This window comes from Aquarana catesbeiana, linkage group LG03 (genome assembly GCF_042186555.1).
Source record: "Aquarana catesbeiana isolate 2022-GZ linkage group LG03, ASM4218655v1, whole genome shotgun sequence".
NCBI classification, from domain to species: Eukaryota; Metazoa; Chordata; class Amphibia; order Anura; family Ranidae; genus Aquarana; species Aquarana catesbeiana.
The window spans coordinates 11,472,151-11,478,138 of record NC_133326.1 but is presented as its reverse complement, the minus strand read 5'-3'; the positions used below and the strand labels follow the sequence as shown (position 1 = coordinate 11,478,138).

General features: G+C 50.7%; 1 pseudogene; it reads right to left on the bottom strand.

Moving 5' to 3' along the window:
* Positions 1 to 3,738: 3,738 nt before the first annotated feature.
* On the bottom strand, positions 3,739 to 4,226 carry LOC141134408 (large ribosomal subunit protein eL24-like; annotated as a pseudogene).
* Positions 4,227 to 5,988: the final 1,762 nt, after the last annotated feature.

The window sequence follows — 5,988 nt, the reverse complement described above, 5'->3', positions numbered from 1 at the left end:
GGTTTGTACAAAAGTTATAGTGTCTACAAAATAGGGGATAGTTTTATGGCATTTTTATTATTCATTTTTTTTTATTAGTAATGGCGGCGATCTGCGATTTTTATCGAGACTGCGACATTTTGGTGGATACATCGGACACTTTTGACACTATTTTGGGACCATTGTCATTTATACAGTGATGAGTGCTATAAAAATGCACTGATTACTGTGTAAATGTCACTGGCAGTGAAGGAGTTAATCACTAGGGGGCGATGAAGGGGTTAAGTGTGTCCTAGGGAGTGATTCTAACTGTGGGGGGGATGGGCTACCACTGACATGACAGCGATCACTGCTCCCGATGACAGGGAGTAGTAGATCTCTGTCATGTCACTAGGCAGAACGGGGAAATGCCCTGTTTACATAGTCATCTCCCCGTTCTGCGGCTCTGTGACACGATCGCCAGGACACCGGCGGACATAGAGTCCGCTAGCCCCGCCAATTAAATTAAAGGGGAACGTACAGATACGCCCATTTGCCCGCCACTGCCATTGTGCCGACGTATATCGGTGTGCAGCGGTCAGCAAGTAGTTAAAGAGATTTTATCTCGCATCTTGGAGATGCAGAGGAGGTAAGATCATAAGAATAAGGGGGTCAGGGGAGGCCTTTGCAGAGACAATTTGTATTGCATGGGCAAGATGATATTGGGGGTTATTTACTAAAGGCAAATCCACTTTGTACTGAAAATACACTTGGAAGTGCAGTTGCTGTAGATATGAGGGGGAAATGCAAGGAAAATAAAAAACAGCATTTTGGCTTGTACATGATTGGATGATAAAAATCAGCAGAGCTTCCCCTCATTTCAGATCTTCCACTCAGATCTACAGCGACTGAACTTCCAAGTGCACTTGTAGCGCAAAGTGGATTTGCCTTTAGAGCCCTTTCACACTGGGGCGGTTTGCAGGCGATATTGCGCTAATAATAGTGCCTGCAAACCGACCCGAAAGTGCCGCTGCTTTCATTCCAGTGTGAAAGCCCCGAGGGCTTTCACACTGGAGCGATGCGCTGGCAGGACGGTAAAAAAAGTCCTGCTAGCAGCATCTTCGGAGGGGTGAAGGAAATCAATGGGACGGCGCGGCTATACCGCCGGCAAAGCGCCTCTGGTTTTTAACCATTTCTCGGCCGCTAGCGGGGGGTAAAACCACCCCGCTAGCGGCCGCATACCGACGGTAAAGCACCGCTTACAATAGCAGCGCTTTACCACCGACGCCCACCCCAGTGTGAAAGGGCTCTTAGTAAATAACCCCCATTGTCTCTTTAACCACTTCCCGCCCGCCCCACCGTCAAATGACGGCGGGGTGGTGCGGCTCTCGTTCCGGGTGGACGTCACATGACGGCTTCCCAGAACGACCGCTCTCCCAAGCCCGCACCGTGTTGCTAGGACGCAGCGTGACCCCAATCTCTGTAAAGAGCCGTGGCTTTTTAACCATGTGATCGGCTGTGTCCTTATGTAAACACGGAGACGCCGGTAATCGGCGCTCCTCGCCTCGCGCTGACAGAGTGTGAGGAGAGGAGAGCCGATCAGCAGCATCTCCTCACAGAGGACATCTAGGGATGTAATCAGGGCACTGATGATCAGTGCCCCGATTACAATTAAGTGCCCACCAGTGCCAGAAATGTGTGCCCACCTTTGCCGACAAGTGCCAGCAATCGGTGCCCACAAGTGATGCCAGTCAGTGCTGGCTATAAATGCTGCCCACTAATGCCCATCAGTGCCGCCTGTGGCCACCAGTGTCACCTATCAGTGCCACCCATAAGCACCACATAGTGCCACCTATCAGTGCCCATAAGTGCGGCATATTAGTGCCTCCTCATCAGTACCCATAAGTGCCATCTCATCAGTGCAGCCTATCAGTGCCCATAAGTGTTGCCTCATCAGTGCAGCCTCATCAGTGGAGAAAAATTACTTATTTACAAAATTTACTGACAGAAACTAATAAAAAATTTTTTTTTTTTCAACATTTTTGGTCCTTTTTTTAAATTTTTTTTTTTAGGAAAAAATAAAAAAAACCCAGAAGTGATTAAATACCACCAAAAGAAAACTATTTGTATGAAGAAAATGATAAAAAATTTCACAGTGTAGCAAGATTGTCATTCAATGTGTGACAGCGCTGAAAGCTGAAAAATGGCCTGGGCAGGAAGGGGGTGTGTAAGTGCCCGGTATTGAGGTGGTTAAATAGCTTTCAGAGTCGACAGAAACCACATGCTATAACCCTTCCATAGATCTATAGTAGAGTGTGTGCAGAAATGTAAAGCTGATCTCAGGTCTGGATCTAGCCTGTCTGATGTCAGGGTGCAGAAAAAAAAAAAACTCAGTGGGTCAGAGGATGGGAGATCAGCACTGCAGGGCAATGTACAAGGCATCAGCAGGGCAGAGGATAGGATCAGCAGTTTGTAGGGCAGTGTACAGAGGTTCTTGGTTTTTAGGGCAGTGTACAGGGGTCAGCAGGGCAGAGGACAGGAGGGAGCGGGGCAGAGAACAGGGAGGGAGCGGGGCAGAGGACAGGGAGGGAGCGGGGCAGAGGACAGGGAGGGAGCGGGGCAGAGGACAGGGAGGGAGCGGGGCAGAGGACAGGGAGGGAGCGGGGCAGTGGACAGGGAGGGAGCGGGGCAGTGTAGAGGGGTCAGCAGGGCAGAGGACAGGAGGAAGTGGGGCAGTGTACAGGGAGGGAGCGGGGCAGAGGACAGGGAGGGAGCGGCGAAGCTTACAGGGAGGGAGCGGCGAAGCGAACAGGGAGGAAGCGGGACAGAGGACAGGGAGGGAGCAGGGCAGTGTACAGGGAGGGAGCAGGGCCGAGTACAGGGAGGGAGCAGGGCCGAGTACAGGGAGGGAGCAGGGCCGAGTACAGGGAGGGAGCAGGGCCGAGTACAGGGAGGGAGCAGGGCCGAGTACAGGGAGGGAGCAGGGCAGTGTACAGGGAGGGAGCAGGGCTGAGTACAGGGAGGGAGCAGGGCAGTGTACAGGGAAGGAGCAGGGCTGAGTACAGGAAGGTAGCAGGGCTGAGTACAGGGAGGGAGCAGGCCATTGTACAGGGAGGGAGCAGGCCATTGTACAGGGAGGGAGCAGGCCATTGTACAGGGAGGGAGCAGGCCAGTGTACAGGGAGGGAGCAGGCCAGTGTACAGGGAGGGAGCAGGCCAGTGTACAGGGAGGGAGCAGGCCAGTGTACAGGGGTAATCAGGGCAGAGGACAGGAGGGAGCAGGGCAGAGGACAGGGAGTCAGCAGGGCAAAGAACGGAAGGTCAGCAGGGGAAGATCTGAGGACAGGGGTAAGCAAGGTGGAGGACAGGGGGTCAGTATTGGCAGGGCAGAGGTCACCACAGGAGAGGCAGAGGACAGAGAACACCGCTGAAATCACATTCTTTTACATAGAGCTACGACCTTCACGGGGTGCAGCTGGCTGCTATGTTGCCATTCTGACCTGTGAAATTCCCTGGACGGAACGGCAGTGTAGCTGCAGTAGCCAGATACACCCGGTGAAGATCGTAGCTGTAAGTAAAAGAATGCGATTTCAGCTCTGGAGTGTGGGGGGGGGGTGGGAGTACTGGGTACAGTGCTGGGATGGGAAAGGAGCTCAGCGGCCAGGCAGAGTTTCCAGGGTGGAGGGGGGTGGGTAGGGGGCACAGCCCACCCCAGCACCCCCATAGATCCAGCCATGGCCAATCTCCAGCTTATTTTCAAAATAGTAATTTATTAACACTTCCAATTGAACATGTTGCTTAGCATTTTCCTCCAACCTGCATTTTTACTGGCTTGGCCATCTTCTGCTTGGGTGCAGACTTTGGTGGAGCCTTAGCAGGAACAGTCTTTTTGGTGGCCTGTTTAGCCTCTTTGGCAGTCCTAATTGCTTGTTCCCGTTAAGCCTTTCACACTTCAGGCTCCTGGTTTCTCTTGGCCATAATTTCAGCCAGAGAAGTACCAGTAATAGCCCTTTTAACTGCTTGGCAAGTACTCTTCTTCTGACAATCCTTTGTGTGTTGGTCTGTACAGAAAAGTCCAGTTGATTTGCCAAGGGTTTCTCTTTGAAAGGAAGGCAGATTCACATTTTGCATTCAGGAACTGGAATACCTGGCCGCGAGTCCTGGCGTACCGCCGCCACCCATGGCCCAGGTAGATCTTGTAGCCGCACAGCTCAACCTTCATGGCAACGGCTAAAATGGCGAAGACGCTGATCTCCAGCTTTTAGCGACATTTAAATAAGTTCTTTGGACCAAGCTGGTTCAAACAAACTTCACGAACAGATGCAGCAGCTGTCAACTCTGTATGGACTATAAGTAGCCTCAGCTACATACAATATACAGGCCTGTTGTCTGCCAGTGGGTTAGAAGTTCCTGACTCGCTTCTGGAACAAAATAAAGTTGGGCTGAGAGCTGCTCAGCCATTCACAGGCAGCTTTGTATTCTATGAATGAATATAAAGCTCCTTCTGATTGGCTGAGTTGGATAATCGTGACATCTGCCCACCTCAGTCCATCAGTGGAAGCTTTGTTCGGCTCGATTTTGTTCCAGGAGCGAGATCAGAAGTTCACCTCCCACTGCAGGAACACAGCGATGTATACTGTATGTAGCTGAGGCAACACGCAGTTTATATTGCGTTTAAAGTCGCTGCATCTGGTTGTGAAAGTATTAGTTTTAGGAACAGCTTGGTCCAAACAAACTATTTAACCAGTCCCTTCCTACCCACATTGCATTTACTGCGGGTGGCACAGGCAGGCTGGATGACGTACATGTAACATCTAGCCTGTCACCGGTTAGGGTGTCCCCCTACTAACCCGACTCTCACTGGCTACAGCAAGATTTTGTCAGCAGGCCCTGGCCAATGATTTATGGCTGAGATCTGCTGTAGCCAATCACAACACAGAGTCCTGGGTTTACAAACACACAGGGCTCTGTACACAGATCAGCGATCTGGCTGTTTCTCCTCCCTGCAAACCCGAGAGGAAAACCAGCTAGATCCATTAATAAAAGCAGCATATATTACACTTGTGAGGCACAGTTAACCCCCTTCCCAGCAGGTGTCATTATTACAGTATACGGTATTCTGATCACTGTATTAGTGTCACTATTGATGTCAGTTAGTGTACCTCCCAGCAAGGGTCTGTTAGCGCCAGATTGCACCCCACACTATCAAAGTCTCACTATAAGTTGCTGATCACTGCCATTACCAGTATAGTGTCATAGCTGCGTATACATATACATACATACACGAGTGAGCACACCCCTCAGATTTTTGTAAATATTTTCTTCTATCTTTTCATGTGACAACACTGAAGAAATGACACTTTGCTACAATGTAAAGTAGTGAGTGTACAGCTTGCTTAACTGTGTAAATTTGCTGTCCCCTCAAAATAACTCAACACACAGCCATTAATGTCTAAACCCCTGGCAAGAAGAGTGGAGTGCACCCCTAAATGAAAATGTCCAAATTGGGCCCAAAGCGTCAATATTTTGTGTGGCCACCATTATTTTCCAGCACTGCCTTAACCCTCTGCGGCATGGAGGTCACCAGAGCTTCACAGGTTGCCACTGGAGTCCTCTTCCACTCCTCCATGACGACATCACGGAGCTGGTGGATGTTAGAGACCTTGTGCTCCTCCACCTTCCGTTTGAGGATGCCCCGCAGATGCTCAATAGGATTTAGGTCTGGAGACATGCTTGGCCAGTCCATCACCTTTACCCTCAGCTTCTTTAGCAAGGCAGTGGTCATCTTGGAGGTGTGTTTGGGGTCGTTATGTTGGAATACTGCCCTGCGGCCCAGTCTCTGAAGGGAGGGATCATGCTCTGCTTTGGTATATCACAGTACATGTTGGCATTCATGGTTCCCTCAATGATCTGTAGCTCCCCAGTGCCGGCAGCACTCATGCAGCCCCAGACCATGACACTCCCACCACCATGCTTGACTGTAGACAAGACACACTTGTCTTTGTCCTCCTCACCTGGTTGCCGCCACACA